General features: G+C 40.3%; 1 protein-coding gene and 1 pseudogene across 5 annotated transcripts in view; one reads left to right on the top strand and one right to left on the bottom strand.

The window, feature by feature from the left end:
- FAM110B (family with sequence similarity 110 member B) overlaps positions 1-22,760 on the bottom strand; it is a 153,991-nt gene that overhangs the window by 13,959 nt on the left and 117,272 nt on the right. The window lies entirely within an intron of this gene.
- LOC106635030 (large ribosomal subunit protein uL24-like) lies at positions 20,805-21,893 on the top strand (annotated as a pseudogene).

Here is a 22,760-nt window from a genome sequence, read left to right as displayed (position 1 = left end):
GGTAAAATGTTTATAAACTGAGTTCTGTTCATTTTAAATTTTCCTTCTTTACGCTGCTGACTGTGGATCTATCAAAGTTGGCTGAACTTTGAAGAAAATAATGAAAGAGTTGAAAAAGAACAGTAACATAAGACTGTGGTTTCATTCTATCTTACTGCACAGAGCATATGAAGAGCAGAGATCACCTAATTTTACTGCTATTTTTAGTAAAGCCCTCAGCTATGCACATAGTAGGCATTATTTCAAATGTTCCCAGAGTTGAACTAAAATGTTAAGCATTCAGTAGAATACCTAGCACACCCTTTCATATTGTAAAGGCCCAATGAAAATGTCAGATAAAATCTTGGGAAGTGAAGTTGGGAATGTGTATATATTTGAAATGATACTCCAAGTACCTCCTTTTGATTGGAGTAATCTCCAATATAAGGCAAATACACGGAGACTGCTTATTCACCACCTAAGAAACACATTAGCACTGAATTCTGCTTAGAGCACAAATAAGGGGCAAAAGGAAATGAATACAAGGTAGAATTTTACAGCAGAACCAGTGAGTTCACTTAAAAAAATAGTGAATATTGTTGATCTCATTTGTCAAAAAACACCTAGAATTATTTTCCACCTCTTGAAGAGTTCTTTGTATAGCAGTTGTTAGAATAACTAGTTCTTTGCCTTAAGTATATTCTGAAAAGAACAGTTTATTTTTCACTTCTGTGGATTCAGACTGAACTGTGGGATAAATAATCTTCAAAATAAGACACGTAAGACGATAGACACCTATTTCTTGCAGCACATATTTTCATCTTTCCAGCACTTAACATGTCTTACATAAAATCATTTTCAAGCCTAGAATGTTAAAGGTAAGGTTTCATCACAATTTGCACTTGAAATATATTTTTGGGTTCAAGTGACAGGAAGCTCAGCAATGACTAATAAGTTCATCCACCTTGCCCAGGCCCAGTTCAGCTCTGCCATTAAGCTCCTTGAAAGGAAAGCAGCAGACGTGGGCTCCACTGGGCAGAGCTAGGTTGGGTCCAGCTGTGCCTGAAGGTAGACACTGCCTTAGGAGGGAGAGGAGAGACTGGTGTCAGGGGGATGTGGGTCTGCGACCACAGGTTCTGTCCCCTCTATCCAGCCTCCCCTGACCAAGATGCCATCCTCCTTCCCAGGCTCTCTGATGCCTGCCTCCACATTCTGCACTCTCTCCTGGAATCTCCTCCCCTCCTTGAGTCTTCCAAGCTGAAAAAAGAGTTAACAAAACTACAGGGAAGTCTTTTCTGACCTCTCCCTCTGAGTCCCATCCTTCCTCCTGGGCTCTTGCCTTACAGTCTTCATTCCCGAATGGTGAGTGGTGGTAATGACCCTCCTTCCCCAAGGATGGGACACCGGAGGGCAGCTGCCTGGCTCCTGCCTGCCCAGAACAGCAGATACTGGCGGACAGCAGAGTTTGGAATCTCTTGTAGAGATTCTCGTGTGACATGTGTTTAGCTCAGGATGTGCCTTTGCCCCAAGATAAAAGAATACAAATCTAAAAACCTCACCTAATGTATTATGAAAGTGGCTTTGTTCACTTACTGGCCTCCCCACTTGCGCCTGCTATCAAAAAGAAAAAAAACAAAACAAAATCGAGCTCACTTAAGAGGCTCTCTAAGGATTATAATAATCTAAAACCAACATTAAAAGTAATCTGATCAATACTTTAAAAAATTACAGACATTGCTGGGAGGGCAAAATACATCTTTCATTAGACATGAAAACTTTGCCTTCAATATACATTAAAATAAAATGTACTTTTTTTTACATGATTCCATCATGCTTTTATGTTAAAATGATACCACTTGCTTCTATCTTGATTAACATTTAAGCTTCTCACTCCTGTTTACTAAAGAAAAATAACTCCCCAAAGTGAAAAAGGGAGTTGGCTTTTAGAAACAGTTATTTTATTCTCAGTCTCTAGCTTTCTTGTTGTTGAGTGAGAAATGAAGTTTTCTCCTATGTTTTAACAAGAAAGAGCATAATTTTGCTTGCAGTAAAAGGTAGTTGCTGATGTTTGGTGCTTCACGATCTCTTAAGCTTTTGATTTTGGGCACAGGCACCTTCAATTTAAGAAGAGGAACACAGCAGCAACCATTTGTTGGCCGCCTGTCACCAGCCAGACCTCATGCCAGGCAGGGTGGATGTCTCCTATTTACCTGCCCTGCCCAGCACCTGTCATTCTCCCACTTGACAGATGGGGAAGCAGAGACGTGGAGGGTCTCAATGACTTGCCTGCAGTCAGTGAGCTGAAGGAGCTGCTGTCCACCTCGGGGCCATCTGTATTCTAAGCCTGTGCCCTAAGACTGCTCTGGATGGTCATGGAAACATCTGTGGCCACAAGGACTGAAGAGGGGCCAGACCTGAACATCAGCCAGGAAGGAAAAAAAGAAAAAATACTGGCCAGCGCCCCCCTCACCACCCCCAGCCTGTACGATGCCAAGCCCCAGGCTGCTTTCACAGCAAAACTCCTTCCTGCTACGGTGGAAGAGTGTGTACCTACTACAGGGAGAAGCCGCGGTTAGGAGTACTTGCTGTGCTGGAGGATACATCAGTGAGGGGGAGTGAGAGGCAGGAAGATGATGTGAAAACTTTTTGAGGAGAGGCATTCATAAAATATAAAAAATAGGCCCAATGAATCCAATATGAGGCAGTGACAATAAAAGCTCTTTGTTTGGTGAGATTCTCCAAGGGGCTCTCAAAATGTGGCGACACCCTCCTTCGTGGAAAATAAGTATTCTAAAATCTTTCTAAGGAAATTAGAATATATTCTGGGCAATAGAAAACCAACAGTCTAGTCATGACCTGATTAGATAAAAATCAGCTTATCCTGGTGAAGCCTGAGCCCATCTCTGGGGACAGATCCTTCAACCATGCAGACCCACGCAATGCAACTTTCCCCTAAGCTCTGCCCTCAAGGGAATCACTTCAAAGGGAACCTGTTCAATCAAGTTTATATAGGCAGAAGAACTAGAAGGCAGGACACCCCCACTAGAGTATTTGTTCATTCAGCAAGTGTTTACTGAGCATCTACAAATGTGCCAGGCAGTGAACAAAATAAACACTATGTGGAGCTCACATATATGGCAATCAATCAATTAATCAATGGATCAATATAGTATGTAGTATCACAAGCATGGGTGCTGAAAAGAAAAGCAGAGCAAGGATTTACTAAGGTGGAAATTACTGTTGACTTAGATAAGAAGGGTTTTGGTAAAGTGATTGGCAGGGTTTCAGGAGAGATGGGAAGAATAAAACAGGAGACGGTGATATAGGTGGCTTGTTTCATGAGTTTGGAGAGGAGGTAATAGTTAGAGGTTGGTAAGCAGAACCAAGAGAGGATATTTATTTTTCAATGGTAAAAACAGTAGCATGGGCTGGGAGCAGTGGCTCATGCCTGGAATCCCAGCTAATGGGGTTGCGGGGGAGGTGAGGCAGGAGGAATGCTTGAGACCAGGGGTTCAAGGCTGCAGTAAGCTATGATTTTGCCACTACACTCCACCTGGGCAACAGAGAAAAAAAAAGGCAGCATGTTGGGAATGACACAACAGAAAGAAAAATGCACTGATACAGGAAAGACTTTACACTAATGCTGACAACAGGGGGATTAAAATGTGACCAAAAACTTGAACCCAGAGAATAATGACTTATAGGTGTCAGGCGGTTATATGGGATTTTTCTTAACTGGTCGGTGGCGTTGGAGGAGAAGGCCTTTTTAATCATAAGGGCTCTAAAGGAGTGGTAGTGAAGAGAGCTTCTGTGGGATGGGGCCTGTGCCTATATGGATTGCTGTCGGAGGCTGAGGGTGGGCACAAGGCAGAGAGCATGAAAAGGAAGACAGTGATACTGTTGTGGGAATATTCTTAGACGCTGATGTGTAAACAACGGCCTCATGGTCATGGAGGCAAAACCTAATAGGGACAGGTCGCTGCAACTCTCCATTTGCTAGACATCTGGCAGAAGCAAATCATCTGATGAGTGATAATTTCATCATCTGTAAGACAGAGGAAGAAAGTACTGCTTCTGTGAACTTAAAGTTTATCAACAGGGAATCAGAGATCCTAGGAGAAAACAGCTAAGAATTCATAGAGTAATATAATAGCTAAGGAAGGGATTCAATCATTCAATTTATACTCATGCTGGGCACTGTTACTAGCACTGGAGGTATTGACATGAATGGAAGAGACACAATTCCCTGTTTTTGTGGCATGCTCAGGCATTCACATACATTCCACAGAACAGATTGCACAATTCAGGGTAGAGATGGAGGAGATTTTATAATTGGATTCTAAGGGAAAATGTAAACTGTGCCTATAAGGAGGAAAGGCTGGTGTGGCCGCAGGTTCTAGGTCCTAGGGTCAGAACATGTGAGTCCCCTCCCCCATTTACCACTGCATGACCTTGAAGAATCGTCTCTCTAACTTTAGGTTCCTTAGCTGTGCCATGGGGCTGATACCAGGACTCATGATAGTAGAGGCGGCAATATATGTTAGCTACTGTTCTTTTTAATGAACTGGAGAAAACATTATCAGATGAACATCATAGACTATAAAGGCAATTTGCAGATTAACAGAAGGAAGAATTTTTGAACAATTCAAACTGTCCAAAACTAGAATTCATTGGTTTTTAAAGAAGTGCTAGCTTTTTACCCTAGGAATGCTTCATGCAGAGGTAGACTTAACATCTGTTCAAGAAATTTTAGAGGGGATTCCTATAATGGGTGGAAGGAGGAGGCAGGTGAATGTCAAGTTCCTTTCTAATAGGTTCTATGTTTCTTTGAAACTTCTACTTTCAAAGCAAGAAGAAAGGAACATGAAGACAGAACATGAAGGCAGAATTTTAAAGATAAACTGTAATAAGAATTTAAGCATTAAAAAAATCATTGCAATATATTAAAAAAGTGACAAGAATGTTTTTGATAAGTAGATTAAATCTAAGAAAAAAAAAGACAGTAAAGAAGAGGGAGGTTTAAGCAGACTGGATGAAAAAAGTAAGAGCGGAAGAAAGAAGGAGCAGGATGCGGGGCATCTCATCAGCCGTGGGCACTGGAGACCCTGCATGGGTGTGGCTCTGCCTTGGTAAGCTGTCAGCCTTTTGTTCCTCCCTGTTCTAGTAGCTGCAATCTGTGCCAGGGTTGATCCCTCGCATCCTTTATGGTCCTGAGCCTCGAGCCTCACATACTTCTCATACAGCATGTATGAGAAGGTACAGAATGTGTACAGCGCCTCCAGCAGCGCCTTCCTTTCCTCCAGGCCAAGGGAACCACTGGACAGGAGCCATTTATTGGGCTAAAATACTACCAACAGGGGCCCTGAAGAGGGTGGCTGACTGGAGAACAGAGGCAGCTTCTAATGTTATCGAGAGGTGGATGTTTCTGCAATAAACTGTGCTAAAAGGTCATGTTATATTTGCATGTAATGTGTCAGCTTATTTCTGAGATTATGATAGTCTTTGGAAGACATTTAGCCAGCAATTACAGTTTAGTAATCACCTTGTTAATTCTCCAGTTGGGACACAGTACCCCTGAGGCCACTGGCTCAGAGCTGAGATGATATCAGAGACCACTGGGTGTAATGCTTGCCTCTCCAGACCAACTCTGACTCAGGTGGTTTCCCTTCCATTAGCCTAGAGGGGATCGAACTCTTTTGTGACATTCTTCTTTCTTATTGACTATTAGAGGGAAGATGTTGAATGTTTCTCTTTTGTTTAATAGCTCTAAAGATAGACGGAGTCTTTTAAACCTTCATCTATTTTACTTACTAAGGCATTCTGGATCACTCCCAGTGTTGTTTCTAGAACTCAGGAGGTGAAGCTTTCCTGTGTTTACAAGGATACTTGAAAGACATTTCAATAAATGCAGCCAATATGTCTATGAAGAGCCAATGACTCCTTTTAGCAGGCTAAAACTGACCACAAAAGCAAAGTTATCCTAGGGAGATGATGGAAAAAAATATATAAAACTTATTGTTTGTCTCAGAAAATATTTCTAGTCTTTGGACAAAGAACTACTCAAAATGCAATTTCTCATTTTTCAATGCCAGCTTTTTCAAACATTATGATCAACAGCAAAATGTGACCTACTTCCTCTGATAACTCAGAAAAGTGATGTGTCATCCCCAAATCCATTTCCCCCACTTGCAGGGCAAAAGACAAATACTTATACAGCCATCCTTCTCTGACAGATGAGAAGGGCTCTTTTAATCAACATTCTCAAAACACAGTTAATTTTTTTTTCCTGAAAAGTATCTATCAAATGTTTCGACAATTTAAATAATCCTTGGGTTCAGCTCTCTAACTGAAACTGAAATCCTAGAGTAGACTGGGGAAACTCAAAACAGGGCCTCACAAGGTGCTGGTGAGGGAAGTGATGTAAGGATTACAGTGATTTTTCGAAAAGTAGAATTCTCTGAGAGCACTTGATGTGAGAATCCTGATGAAACCAAAGAAGGCCCTAAGACCCCTAGGAGGCCATGGAACACTGAACGCAGAGCAGATACAGGACTCATGTTGGTCTAGTCTGAATCCTGCTTCCCTGTCTTTTAGCTCTGTGACTCTGGACAAGAGAATTCCATTTGTGTGATTCCCTTTTCCCATGTGTTAAATGGGATAATAACAGCACCTTCCTCACAGGGTGATAGTGAAGGTGATATGGCGTGAAGGCTGGAAGACACTGAGCACAGGGCCTGTCTGTCATACAGAAGGTGTGAACTATATTTTTATAGTAAAACGGTTATTTTTAATTGGACATACTGACAGTACTTGTGTATTGTGAGAAAAATCACTTCCCTGGTCAATCCATCCAAACACATGCAAATTCTAGATGTTCTTGTAAAAATGAAATGGATTAAAAGAGAATCTCCAAAACCCCTTATGGAATTTGAGAAGCACTGCACTAAACCTGTTTACTTTGAGGAAATCTGACATCTTCACTAGGTTGAGCCTTCCTGTCCATAAATAGGGATCTTCCTCTCCATTTATTTAGACTTTTGATTTTTTTCATCAGTGTTTTGTAGGTTTCAGCATATAAGTTCTAGATGTGTTTTATTAGATTTATTTTTAAGTATTACATTTTTTTGAGCCAATGTAAATGGTATAGTATTTTTAACATGAGTTTCCACATACTCATCACTATTGAGAAATACAATTGACTTTTGTCTGTTGATCTTATATTCTGCGAACTTGCTGAACTCACCTTTTGGTTCTAGGGTTTTTTATTTACATTTTTGTGTAGATTATTTGAGATTTTCTATGTAGACAATCATATAAGACAAGATAGACAATAAAGAAGAAGCAGGTGTAAGAAAAGTGGGCCAGATGAAAATGAGGGAGAAGGTCAAGCAAAACCTCCCATCAGTTATTTGTGAGCTTATGCAAGATTATGCTAAAACTTATATGGAAAGGCAAAGGAGTATAATAGCTAAAACAGTTCTGAGATAAAAGAATAAAGAATGAGGAATCAGTGTACTCAATTTCAAGACATTATCTAGCTACAGTAATCAAGATTGTGGTATGATGGAAGGACAGACACACAGATCAGTGGAGCACAACATATAACCCAGAAAGAGCCCCACACAAGTTAAGCCAACTGATTTTTGACAAAGGTGCAAAAGCAATTCAAAGAAAAAGGACTAGACTTTTCAACAAATGGTGCTGGAGCAACTGGATATCCACAGGCAAAAATATAAACGTTGACCTCATACCTTTTATCTCATACCTTATACAAAAATTAACTCAAAATCATAGAGTCAACTGTAAAATAAAAAAATGTTATTATTAGGAAACAACAAAGAAGAAAATCTTTAGGATCTCTGGCTTGATGAAGGGTTCTTTGATATGACATCAAAAGAGTGATCCATGAAAGAAAACTGACAAATTTGACTGATTAGAATTACAAAAACTTTTTATCTGTGAAGGGCTCTGTTAAAAGGATGAAAAGATAGGCAACAGACTGGGGAAAATATCTGCACGATATACATCTGACAAAGGGCTCATATCTAGAACATACAAAGAGTTCTCAGAACTCAACTTTAAAAAAACCAAACAATCCAATTGGAAAATGGGCAAAAGACATTTCAACAAAGGGCATATAAAAAGGGCAAATAGACATATGAAAAGATGTCAACATTATAAGACATTAAAATCTATCACTATTCATGAATGAGCTATCACTACACACTTGTTAGAACAAGTAAGATTAAAAAAAAAGAGAGAGAGACACACCACCCTATAAATGCTGGCAAGAATGCAGAGAAACTCTATCACTATATGCCTTGATAGTAGGAATGTAATAGTGTAGAGACACCCTGGTAAATAGCTGGGCAGTTTCTTGAAAAACTAAACATACACTTACCATAGAACCCAGCAAGTGCACTCCTGGGCATTTATTCCAGAGAAATGAAAACTATATCCACACAAAAACTATACACAGTTGTTCAGAGCAGCTTTACTTGTAATAGCTCCAAACTAGAAGCAACCAAAATGAATGGGCAAATGGTTAACTAAACTATGGTATATCCATACAATGGCTGATACTCAGCAATGAAAAGGAACGAACTATTGAGGCATGCAACGACTGGGATGTATCTGAAGAACAGCTGCATGAAAAAAAGCCAATGTCACACAGTCACATACTGTATGTATATAACATTCTCAAAATTAGAGAGATGGAGAACAGATTTAGTGGTTTTCAGGAGATAAGGATGAGGAGTCATGAGGGTGCTTGTAAAGCACAGGATCTCTGTGGTACAGAATAGGATCTTGATTGTGGTGGTGGTTACACAAATCTATGCAAGTGATAAAATGAACTACACATACAAACTCAACTTCCTGGTTTGATACTGTACTATAATTATATAAGACATAGCCATGGGAGGGTACTGGGTGACACATGAAACTTCTACCATCTTTGCAACTTCTTGTGAATCTGTAATTTCAAAGTAAAAAGTTTAAAGAAAACAGCTGGGGGAAGAGAGAGAGATCCATAATCTGCTTCCCAAATAAAGGAACAATCATGATTTTAAAAAATAACAAGAGGTTAAAATTACAATGTAAATTGACATGTTTCTCAGGTCATAAGACATTTTATATGGAGAAATGGGCTCTCACATTTGTCATATTTTAATATTGAGAAAATAACCTAGGGTCAAACTTTGGCCTAAAAATCAGAAAAATGAGACTATCTCCTAAATTGTTCCAAAATTTTAAAATGAAGTCTCTTTTTGAACAAAAAGTCTTTTTCCATTATTATGGTTCAGAATATGCCATGGATTAAAATGTTTTTTAAATAGTACTGAAGGCAATAAAGCACAATCATATGAAACGATTCATGTCTATGAGGATACTAAATTGACGCTGCATTGAGAAGATGAGATAAGAAACAAAAGAAATTTAACACATTAATAGTGTTCTTTGAAAGAGTTTCTCAATAACTTTCTTTTTTTTTCTTTCTCTGTCACCCAGGCTGGAGTGCACTGGCGGGACCATGGCTCACTGCAGCCTCAACTTCCCAGGATCAAGTGATCCATCCACCTTAGCCCCTTGAGTAGCTGGGGCTACAGGCATGCGCAACCACGCCAAGCTAATTTTTATATTTTTTGTGGAGAAGGGTCTTGCCATGTTGCTCAGGCTGGTCTCGAACTCCTGGGCTCAAGCTGATCCACCGACCCTGGCTTCCTAAAGTGCTGGGATTACAGGCATAAGCCACTGCACCTGGCCTCAATAATATTTTCATGTACAAATTACAATAATCTAAGCAGAACAATTCTAGATTTCAATGATTTCTTACTGTAAACTGAAGTGCTTTAAAAGTTATATTTTGATAAGAGATTTTAAAAAAATCAGCATCAAAGAACAAGGATTTGGGGCAGAGTTGATGTTTCGGTCTACCAAACGTAAAAAGAATCATTTTTCTTTAAAAATTCCTCATTATCATGTAATCTATTTAGAAGAACTAGAGTCAGAGATACCATATTTGACATTTCCTAAGTCTCCTTCATGAATTCTACATTTTAAGTGACCATTTTAATAGAGATGAGTGTAGAGTGATGGGAAAAGTTTTGAAAACAACATACGCTTCTAAGTTTAAGTTCCACCTAAATATGCAAGTCAGTTCTAGTATCAGTGATGCAAACAGGGTGGCTTTCTCATCCTTTAGCATCTCCCCAAAATGCATCAGGCATATTTAGGATGCGCCTTCCTACCTTCCACCTCTCTTCACATACATCACTAGAGTATGGGTTATGACAGCATTTCTGAGATTTAAGGACTATAAACAAGGATAATGAAAAGCTCAAGTGAAAAAGGTTGCCTGTGCAGCGTAACATGAAATCCCAATCTCTATTTGTAACTAGGCTGTTCCATCTGTTTGGCTTTGAGATGGAAGCATTTCTGGTAGACAGTGCAACCCAAGAATTGATCCACTAGAACTCCTCTTAGCAATGGTCTGCTGTGCTTTGTTATCAGAGAAGCTGAGGGTTTCACAATTTCATTGTCATTAGGGACATGAAGAGCTCCCTCTAGTACAAATCATCTTACTGTGGGCTGACTGAGTAACCCAACGAATCCAGTACTGAATGTTCTGCCAGTATATGTGGCCTCTAGTCAGTAAAATAGAGCCCAATCCTAATTCAACCTATTGAACAGTAAGATGTTAATGGGGAACCTAGCCTTCCACTTTGTCTCCTTCACTAGGTTGACACTTTTATTAAATAATCAGAAACAGAAACAAATAAAAGGGAAACAGGGTAAAGTAGGCTAGCAGAGATATAAAAGATATAAAATTAACAAGACCTTTGTCCTACATGGATATCTTATCCTCTGCATTTGTAAAGAATCCGAAAAACACATATTCTATATAAATAGAACAAAATCAAATCCCTGTCACAAACACTCTTAATTAACTCAGAAATCTGCTTTTATTCTGTCTTCCAAAGGAAGTATGTGCAGCGGGAAAGTGTACCTCAGAATCTAAATCACGACAGCTACGAAAACAAGTCTGGCATAGCTGACAGATTTTTTTCTCGATGAGTATTTATAAAGGAGAAGTCATGCTTAATCAAATAATTTATAATTACTATCTGTATAAAATCTTTACCGTATCATGTTCATGTACTACAGAATTTAGCATTTTCTGCATAATGGGTTCTAAAGATTATAGCATCATACACAGAATATTAGATAAATAGTCTGACTGCTATCATTTAAATAATGTGTAATTATACAAAATCAGTGATTAAAAAGTAACCTTAAGGTTACTTTTGGTTCAAAATGGTAGCAAGATTTATTTAGTTTATCTCTTTTTATTCCCAACTCCCTGATAAAATGAAAATAATAAACACAGCAGAAAGAATAAGAGAGACACAAAGTGTACAGATGAATTGGAACTAATCTCACAGGACGGTGGCAATCATTCGAAGTGTCTGGGGAAGATCCCAGGGAGAAGTGAGTGCATTTGCCTGGCATCACCCCCCAAAGAGCAGGAACTGAGAGAGTGTGGGCTCAGAAACAAAGTTGAAAAGACAGAGCCTGTGAAGCACCAAATAGAGCAGTAGTGGGCTCCTGAAACCCCACCCTAATATGGCAGTGAGGCAAGCTCCCACACCACTTGCCACCTCTGCCAGCACCCAGGGGGTCCTTGGCAGGCGGGAGCAGTTTGATAGCAGGAGGACTAGGGTAAAGGGAGCCTTCAAAGGGTGGGACCTTTAGCTCCCCGCTCCGCTGAGCTCTCATAAGGCAAGGAACAGAACACAGGATGCTTTCCAGAAAGGAATTATTTTTCCCTCTGAAGAAACTGATCAGCCCTAGGAAGGTATGATCTGGGGGAGACGCCTGCTGAAGTTAGGGGTTCTAATTTGGAGAAAGTCAGCTCTGCACGTGATTTCATACAGCACACTCCATCATCAGCAACTCCCACCTCCACGCTGAGATTCCGCTCTGAGTTTTAGGGACTCCCTTTTAAATGGTAATGGGCAGCCAAACCTCTAACACGAAAGGCAGAGACTACTCAAATAATCAAACAGAACAAAAGCGACCTGAAGGAAAACAAGATATGCAAAGGACACTTGCAGAGAACTTCAAAAGGCCTAGGAAATGAAATAGAGAAAAAAGTGAAGTTAGTGCAGCCCTAAAATAAAAAGCAAATGCACTTAAAAAACCCAACAACAGAAAAAGGCAAAAATAAACTTTGGAAATTAAATATATAATTAAAATTTAAAGATTCAATAAGTGGGCTTGAAGAAATATCAAAGAAGTGTCCTAGAAAGTAAAATGACAAAAGTTAGAAAACAGGAAAGAAAAGATCATAAAAATTAGAGGATCCATCCCAGCAGATGCAGTAAGCAAGTAATAACAATTATAAGCAAGGGTAATAGAAGATGTTGAAGGGGAGAAATTGTTTAATAAATAATATTAAAAGTTAATCAGATGAAGGGATACAAGTACTTCTAGGGCTGGAATATCTAGAGAATAAAGAAACAAAAAATCCACAGTAAGGCAAGTTTCTGTAAAATTCCAGAGCACCAGAGACAAAGAGAGGATCTTAAAAGCTTCTAGAGAAAAATCTGGGCACATTCAGGAACCAAAATGGTACTGTACTTAAAAAGAGCATTTAATGTCTTCAAAATTGAGGGAAATTATTTTTAAGAGATAATAATCATTAACCTACAGTTTTATGCTCAGAGAATCCTTCTTCAAGCAGAAGGATAGAATGAAGATACTTGTAGATATGCAGAGATTAAAAATATACTTTCCAGGCCCCTTTACTTAGGAGGCTTACAGAGGGTGTGCTTCAGTAAGGTGAGAGAATAAACCTACAAAGAAAGAGATATGAGATCCAAGAAAAGAGGGGATTCCATCCAGAAGGGCAGCCAAAGGCGGTTCCCACATTTTGTTGATGAGAAGTCACAGCACAGCAGCTGTTGGAACAGCTTAGAGGGCAACTGGCCCTGAAATGACCCTGGAATAGAGATACAGGAAAGAGGTCTGTATGAGCACACATGAAATATTATTCAAAGGCATATGGCAGGAATGCTGGAACATTTGGGAAAATAATCTAACTCCAGGTATATTAGAAAATATGGCGAAAGACAAAAAGGAGGTCATTAACTCTATAAAAAGAAGACTTTGTCTATAAGCAAAGAGGCATGGTTAAAGGACACTATGCAGAATGTGTAGCTATATTACATTGTCATAATAAAATTAACTTAAAAAGTAAACTAATTATGAAGACTCCCAATGTTATATAATTTCTGCTATCTGGCATAGTCCCTGGGCAATTCAAGGGGAAAGACAAACAAAAAATGAGTTTAAAACATTCCTACAGGTTTTCCGTACAGTACAGAGTAAATTTCATAGATTCAAAACTTACTAAATGAAGCATTCTCATATGGATGCTTGGAATCTGGGAAGCTAAGATTGACTGAAACCCAAATACTTTTCTTTACTTTGATGAGCTCTACTAGACTTCTGAGACCCACAGGAGAATACATCAAAAGCATTATTATGTTGTTCTATCAGTGAGACCATTGAAGCTGCATCCACAGTGGTGCGTGTGGACAACAGAGATCAATGGGCCTCTGGCTTCCCTGTTTGCATGGCACCTCCCCAGACCTAGCAGCCACACAGCATCTGGAGGCTCATCGCGCCTCATCCTATTACAGTGCTGATTTTTCTGCATGAACTTGCCACTGACTAAAATCTACATTTATTGTCTGTCTCCTGCACTGGAACTAAGCAAGCTCCAGAGGACATCACTGCATCCATTATTCACCGTTACATCCCTTTATATTCAAATATTTAAATGACTGAAAGAACAAAGGGTGTAACTGAAGGGAGTGGCATGTTTCTCCCACGTTTCTTATGGGGACACTCCACCTTGCTTGGATGTTGGCTCTGGGAGGGAATGGGCCTCAGGGGATTCTGATGCCAGCCCCAACCCTGCCAGGCTTTTCAATAACTATCACCTATTCTCCCAGTCTTCCATCTAGCCTAGTTACATCCATTCTTGTTTCTCCACCTTGGGAATTTCATGGATCCCAGAGGCATGTACTTTAAATGAGGGAATCTTTAGAACACAACTCTTGGGTAATAAATCAAAACCTCAACAATATGGGCTGACAGTCCCATCCTCGGAGCTCTTATTCTTATCTGCAGTGGAGGGGTAGCCACTTCTGGGATGGGATCCAGCAATCCATAAGCTTGTGTTCCAACACAAAAATAAATTACACAGAAAGATGTTCACCTGTTGAAATACCAGAGGTACTTCCTGAAATGCCCTGCCTGGAATTTCTCCAGGTAGATAATGGCTGTTGGTGGAGTTATTCTCTTATTCCTACATTCTCCATTATTCCTTAGTATGCCACAGTCTACAGGATAGTTCAGATGAGAGGGGCTGGATCAGGAAGACGAAAAAGTGGATAATTCAGTGGATAATTCAGATGAGAGGGGCTAGATCAGGAAGATGAAAAAGTGGATAGTTCAGTGGATAATTCAGATGAGAGGGGCTAGATCAGGAAGATGAAAAACACTCTTTCTACATAAAGAGGGATTCCTAAAGCAATCTCATTAAGTAAACTGGACGCTGTGGACCAGGTATTTGAAATAATAAAAAAAAATTATGTGCAAACATAGTTTGCCTATCTTCTTTAAATATGCTCCAGCCATGTGGTTCATATTTCCTCACTCTAGGTAGAAACCATGTGCCCTTGAGGAAGGTGTCCTCAGAGTCAGTCACTAAGTCCAGGACACGATTCTGGGATGTACAAATGTTGACTGAAAGTATGAATTTGGAAGTCGGACCGACCTTGGCTTGGCCCTGGGCTCTGTGGCTTACTGGCTACATTTCCCAGAAGCAGGTTATTTACTCAAACCTGAGTCTTGGTTTTCTCAATAGTAAAAGAGCAATGATAATAACCAACCTTACCAGATTGTTGAGGATGTAGAATGAGATAATCCGCAGAGAGCACTTAGCGGCATGCCGAGTGCAGTCAGTACCAAAGAACTGCCACAAGCAGAGTGGTCATATACTCCCTTTCCACAGGCCAGCCTGGGAAGCAGTACAACCCTGAAGAATCTCTGCAGACAGGTCAGTGGGAAGAACTAAAGCTATCAGAGGGGTCTGGATATATCCTACAGTGATTGCAACAAGACTATAAGTACCCTTGCCAGTTAGAACCAAGTTATTTGGAATATTAGATCTTCAGTCACAAGGATAAATTTACGCACCACTATTTCTCCCTAGTATGGTCTGAATGTGTCCCCCACAAAATTCCCATGTTGAAACCTAACCCCCAGTGCAACAGTATTAAAAAGTGTAGCCTTTAGGTGGTGATTAGGTCATGAGGGCATCAGTCTCATGAATAGGATTAGTGCCCTTTTATAAAAGAGGCTTACGGGGGTGTGCCTGTCCCTTCCCCCATGCGAGGACATAGCAAGAAGTCACCATCTGTGGGGACGGAGCCCTCACCAGACACCAAATCTGCTGGTGCCTTGAACTTGGACATTCCAGCCTTCAGAACTGAGCAAATAAACTTCCGTTGTTTACAAATTACCCAGTCCAAGGTATTTTGCTATAGTGGCTCAGACTAAGTTACCCTCTAAACTCAAATTAAGAGAAAATAAGTTATGAGGGGAGAAAAGGGAGGGCATGCACACGAACTTTCTTCAGGAATGCTTCCTGCTTTGGGTTGGCTCCATTCTGGATTTCAGTCCAGCCACCTCCAGTAAGGGGCAAGTGAACAGGTACTTTTCAGAGTATTTGTTTTTTGGTTTCTAAAGGATGCCATTATCTCATTTCTTCAGAAAATCATGAATAATTTTAGTTCTGAATGTTTGAAGTAATATAAGAATAATGTCTGTAGGCAATGTTAAAACAAGAATCTAAAAATGAGACTGTAAGGCCAGCAGCACGAATATGGTTGAGTGGCTTTTTAAACTTATCATTATGAGGACTGCTACCTGTTTCAGGGAAACCATGTTCCCCAGGCTGCACCAAAATAACATCTGAAGTTATATCACTAAGAATGAGGTACTTTTCAAACTATGCTTTTATGGTTTCAAAAGGGGATTTTTGGAGTTTTTAATCCATAAGTGGCCTGGAAGATGCTCACAACTGATGCTGCTACAAGGTGGCTGCTGCTTTGTAACTAAAAGTGTGAAGGCACTGAAGGTAAACAGTCTCCTTAGTGCAGACACTTTGGAAGCAGCAGCAGCTCAGCCCCAGGTACCACGCCCCACCCTGCCTTAGAAGTAAGCATCTGCAATTAAGCCTTCTACTTAAGCTAGTCTGAAGAAACTTCTCACCGCTAATCTTCCAGTAAGCACCCAGACCCAACTGGAAATTTGGTCTCCCCTAACCCCTTCAAAAAAGATAACCCGTTTTGGGATGGGAAGAGTGAAATCCTAATGTCCTGGAATGCGGCTAGTTTCCATTCTCATGGTTACTAACTCTGCAGAGCTTTCTGGCTCTTGAGACCTGACTGAGGCTTAATCTCTGGCTGTATCAATCTGCATTGGCATTTCCAGGACAGACCATGCTCATTCATCAAATGTCTGGAAAGTAATGTCACAGAACAAGGTCAGTGGAGAGAGGAGAAATAAGAGAAGAAATATATTGAATTGGGTCCCTTGGGATTATGGAAATAGCATTATTATCAATAAAGTGATTAATGACAATGGGGTAAACATTTTTAAAACTTAAAGCTAAACATAAAGCTAATGACATTTGTGAACACAGGATTTATCTTTTTCACATCCAAAGATGTTACTCTAGAATCTTTCCGATACTTTCTGGAAGCTGATTTGACAGTATTGTATAATTATCTATAAAGATAGATCCTTCTTAATTTTAATTTTAAACATGCTGTCCTGATTTAATGTCCGTTAGTTTTCTCAAAGAGTTTAACAGAGAACTAAGTCTCCACTCTATTAAGTTTAATGCAAATTAAATAAAGAAATTGCAAAAATGCCTTCTGGTTATAGACTATATTTATACACATATTCATTAGGCACATACTACATAATAATAATGATTATAGAAATAGCACTCAGACCGTGCTTACTATGTGCCAGAACCACTCTAAGGCATTTTGCAAATACGAACATATTAACTCTTAACAATGACTCTATGAGGCAGGGGCTATTACTACCCTTCATTTTACAAATGAAGAAAATGAGGCCCAAAGATGCTAAGGCATTCAATACTTTACCCAAGAAAACCCTCGCTCTACCTTAGCTAGAGAGAGATAGAGTTGGAATTTGAACAAGGCAGGCTGGCTCCGCTATAGATGCTTCTCATGACTACCATGTGGCCAAGGAAGAAATTGAGGTGCTGAGAGGTTAAAGCCTCCCCCAGATTTGCCATCCCCACTTTTGGCAGTAGTTCTGTTGCTCTGTGCTTATGTATCAAAGCTGAGGTTTCTGAAGCTTTTTCTGCAGTTTTCTTCTGGCTCTTTTCTCGAATACTGGTTCAGGGGTCATCCCACTGGGATGTAAATTAGAATAAAGTACTCTGTTTTTGTATCTGTGTCCAGCTGCCATCAAGAAAGCACCACATCGAATCACATCAACTGTTCTCAGGTAGAGCTCAGTTAGCTTCTGCTTTATTAGACTCAGAGAAAAATACCTCACTGAGATTGCCTAATTGGTTTACCTAATAATACTGATTTTTCCCTCACACCAGTTAAGGGATTCTGGACAGATCGGCACAAAAATGCTATAAAATAAACCTGCCACAATAGAGGCTCTTTGCTTTCAGCCATCCCGTCAGATCCTGAGATATGCACTCACCTTCTCACTTGCTTTCTTTAGGTCTCGAGGGAGCAGCTAGGCTTATACTCCTGGAGGCAGCCCCCAAATGCTGTGTGCATCGCGTTAAGAAGCTTGAAATGGTTTTGAGTTAGCAAACCATTCCTGATGCTCTACAATCTGTTCTCCAGCCTCAAGAATTGAGAATTATAAGCCTTAAATGGAATACATTCTGGACAAAACAAATAAGGTAATTTACTTGTCTTTTTTTAAATCTCTTCCTGGAAACTGAATGTTCATTCATTTATAATCTCTTGGTTTACTATCATGACACATTCAAGTTTCAGTGCCTGGGAGAAATAGGACTCCCAAGAACTTCAAAATAGGCTTATTCCACAGATGTGTTACAGAAGATTTAAAAGTATTATGAAATATATCTGGTCTGAATATTAGGGTTGGCATATTTGTATATGAAATAGGTGGGTTAGCTCCTTCTTTATTCAGGCATTGTTCTATCTGCCAAATAAGAAAAGCCTCATTGAAAAGGGGATATCTGAGCAAAGTTATGCAGAAGGTAAAGGAGTAACCACAGAGATGCTAGGGGAAAGACAAGTGCAGAGGCCTGGAGGACAGGTGTGGCTGGCATGGGAGGAAGGAGATGGAGAGATAATGGACACACCCTGTCAAGGACCATGGCTGTCTTCAAGGAGAATGGGACTCTACTGTGAGGTTTTGCCCCCAGGAGAGAGGGCTCAGACTCACGGGTTAGAGGGAGCTTTCTGAATGCTCTGTTGGGAAAAGACTGCAAGAGGGAAGAACAGAAACAGGAACCAGTTAACAGGCTAATGCAATGATCCGAGGGGTTTGAACCATGATGGCAGTGGTGAAAGCTGGTTGTTTTCTGAATATATTTTAAAAGTACAGCCAATTGGTTACCAGGCATGCATGCATGTATGTATGTATGTATGTATGTATGTATGTCTTCCATACTAGTATTTAAGCAGTCTTGATCTGTTTTGTGTTCTGCATTCCCAGGGCCTAAAACTGGACCTGGTACACAGAGTTTACAAATATCCTGTTAAACAAGGGAACGAACTGGCCAGGGTTCAAAGTGCTTCCAAGTGGTTGGGCTGGGATTCCAATCTGGACCTTTCTCTGGCTTCCAAATCCCAGATTATCATCACTATGCTATTCTACCTCTGCTAACACTACTTTTTATCAGGAATAAAGTTTTTTCCTAGCCTAAGTTATACTCAGCATAATACATTTCTCAACACCAGAATAAGGTACACTGTATCACTAGCCATCTGCTGTACAGTACTGATGTCTGGAAGATAAAGGCCAGGGATGGGCAAAAGTCCCAAGGTGCTCTTAGATACTTCAAGACTCTGCTGTAATCCCAGCACTATGGGAGGCCAAGGTGAGCAGATCACCTGATGTCATGAGTTCGAGACCAGCATGGCCAACATGGTGAAACCCCATCTCTACTAAAAATACAAAAATTAGCCAGGCGTGGTGGCATGTGCCTGAAGTCCCAGCTACTCGGGAGGCTGAGGCACGAGAATCGACTGAACCTGGGAGGAGGAGGTTGCAGTGAGCCGAGATTGTGCCACTGTACTCCAGCCTGGGCAACAAAGCGAGACTCTGTCTCCAAAAAATTTAAAAAATAAAAAATAAATGACTCAGGCTCTGCTTTTGACTAGTGTGTGTGTGTTTGTAGGTATGTCTGTGCACGTGTGTGCTCATGTCCACCTGTGCTGTGCATAGAATTCGTTGTCTGGGGAAGATGGTGTATTAATAGTATTCTTTAGTTAGACGAACTATATGGAAGAGGAATTACTTTTTGTCATTCTAAAGAAAAGGAAAATTGAGCCAGGAAAGTAGTCTTTAAGAAATTGGCCAGGGTGGGGCATGGGGGTGGGTACAAGCCGATGAGCAATGAAATATTTTGGAAAAGATTGTTAGTCAAGATGAGTCACATATTCTGAGGAAAGTCGATTTGCCTAGAATTTACAGTGATCCAACTACTAATTAAGAAAAAAAAAAAAAAAACTTTCCAATAGAGAGGACTGGTGACCCCAAAGCACTCGGGAATTCTAGTGGTCTGATTCAAGCGAAGACCATCTCCCTTGCTGCCCTTCATCAGAGGGCAACACAACACGGGGCTGAGATAACTTGCTGGGTTTAAATACTGTATGTAACTAGCTGAATGTCCTTCAGCAGCTACTCAAATTTTCTTGGTCTCAGTTTCCTCATCTGCAAAAAGAGATAAAATATTATTCATCTCCTAGGATTATTAAGTCAGGATTAAATGAATCTCCACATGGGACCCATTTAGAACAGGGCCTAGCGCTCACATTGATAGCTGATGCTTATTCAACCCTTGTACCTTCAGCTTGTGGTTTGGTCTCTCACCTTGCTGCCAGTGGAGATATCTAAATCCTCCCCAACTCGTTCAGGTAATTAAGAAGGGAACTCGCCTGTCAGTGTTTGAATACAGAAAAAGAAGCCTTGCATAGAATGCCTGGGATTCAAGAGAGGTGAACTTGGAGCAGCAATTTCAAGATCACAAAACTACTGAGGTCAGCATGAGGCTGGCTGAGACGATGATGCCCTGGGTAGGGTGAATACACTTGGGAAAGCCAGTATAGATTTCTGAGTGTTATATAACTAGAGCTTTTAAAGAAAATTCTGAGAATTCAGGGAAGTATATTATTTGTTCTTATATCATTACCAGAAAAATAATTACTTAATATAAATCTATTAGACTATCGAGGAATAGCAACTGTGGCTTCTAGTAGTAACCCTCTCAGACCAGACCAGTACAAGCCCTTCCCATGGACAAGAGACAAGTCATGGACAGATCTATCAACACTTCTGATTCTGTTTCACATCATAGCAATAGCTGGAAAAATAGTATCTCCCTGCACAAATATTAGCCCTTGAGTGATTGTTCTTTCTCTTAAGAGAGAGGGCATGCTCATTAAAGACCCAGAGATTAAGCTAGAGCAAACCTATCAAATGTGCAGATGACAATGGCAGGGCAGTCAGTTACTTTAAAACACAGATTACCAAAAGAAAGGGACAAAGGACAGTAAGTAAGCATAAGACTTTTAAGGCCCGATGTAATACCAAGAAGTAACTTATACTCTGCTTTGCCATTTATCTTCTTTCCTTGCTTTATGAAGTTTCAGCTAAGACATGAATCTAAAGCAATTACAGAAATGAAAACCTATGAAGTGCCATTAAAAATCTGTGCCCAGCAAACACTTCTTTATTAACGAATCATTTCCAGTCAGAGATTTATTTCTCTATCGCTGTGGTCTGAATGTGCCCCCCAAATTTGTATGTTGAAACCTAATCCTCAATGTGATAGTATTAAGAGGAAGAATGTCTTCCCTTTTGTGGCTATCACTGAACTGGTAGTGGCCAAAACGAAGTTTAATCCCTTTGTGACTTTTGACTGAAGCAAGAACCACAAAATGGCATTTCAAGGCACCTTTCCACATTCGCAGGAAGATTACGTCTTCCTCTCTTTCCAAAGAGCTGACACAGAAGTACAGTGTTTGATCCATGCTCATCTGAAAGGATGATGAAGTTCAGGCTGTGTGAGGACACTATAAATGTCAGCAAACTGGCAAAACAGTCAAGGTTTACAGGAAGAAATGTGTCATCTACACTGAGCAGGTGCAGTGGGAAAAGGCTAATGGCACAACTGTCCACATGGGCATTCACTCCAGCTGTTACTTCTAGGCTGAAAGTGAACAGAGACCAAAGAAAGATCCTTGGACAGAAAGCCAAATCTCATCAAGCAGGCAAGAGAAAGGGCAAACACAAGGAAGAAACAATTGAAAAGATGCAGACATAAAGTAATCATATGTAGAATTTTCATTTTAAACTGGTAAAATGAAAAAAAAAAGGCAAGATCTTTGGGAGGTGATTAAATCATGAGGGCAGAGCTCCCCCATGAATGGGAATGGTGCCCTTGTAAGGGGCTGAAGAGAAAAGAGTTCTTCCCTTCCACGACTTCAGGACGCAGTGAAAAGATGTCCATCTGTGAGCCCAGAAGTGGGGCTTCACTAGACACGAAATCTGTTGGCATCTTGGTCTTGGACTTCCCAGCCTCCAGAACTGTGGGAAATAAATGTCTGTAGTTTAAGCTACTCAAGGGTATGGTATTTTGTTACAGCAGCCCTTAAGTCCTTAGTCCTTAAGTCCTTAGCCCTTAGTCCTTAAGTGGACTAAGACACTTACTATGCAGAAAACTTTAAAAGATCCCTTAAAAACATAAAACCAGATATATTTCCTTTGGGAATCTTAAGAATATATTGTTTAAAAAAATCACTCCCAGAGGCTATTAATGAGAACCAGCACTCAACTGGAACAGGACCAGACAGGGCCAAGCTATATTCCAAAAAAGTGGGGTGACAAACCCCAGGAGAGCCCAGGGGCGTGGCCCAGTAGACCCTCAGCACCATCTTGCACTGTGGAAAAGTCAAATCATCACCCAGGTGAAGTTCAGCTACAGGATGAGTGGGGGTTGTTACTAATGTTACAAACATATGCTCAAGGTAAAGACTGCAATGACTCAGACTTCAGAAGTCTTGCTTTATACAAGGGGCTGTACATGATTTTTCAAACAAATGTGAGGTGGAGCATATTTGTAAAAATTATTAGGTAAGCTGTTGATGTGAAGATACTAATTTATTTTTATTTTTATTTTTAAGAAACGGAGTCTTACTCTGTCACCCAGGCTGGAGTGCAGTGGCTCAATCTTGGCTCACTGCAACCTCCACCTCCTGGGTTCAAGCGATTCTCCTGCCTCAGCTTCCCAAGTAGATGGAACTACAAGTGTGCACCATCATGCTCAGCTAATTTTTGTATTTTTTTTAGTACAGACGGGGTTTCACTATATGTTGGCCAGGCTAGTCTCAAATCCCGACCTCAGGTGATCTGCCCACCTTGGCCTCCCAAAGTGCTGGGACTACAGG

The sequence above is a fragment of the Pan paniscus genome, chromosome 7, assembly GCF_029289425.2.
Source record: "Pan paniscus chromosome 7, NHGRI_mPanPan1-v2.0_pri, whole genome shotgun sequence".
Lineage (NCBI taxonomy): Eukaryota > Metazoa > Chordata > Mammalia > Primates > Hominidae > Pan > Pan paniscus.
Note: the sequence above shows the minus strand (reverse complement) of the source record. Positions and strands in the feature narration are given on the sequence as shown.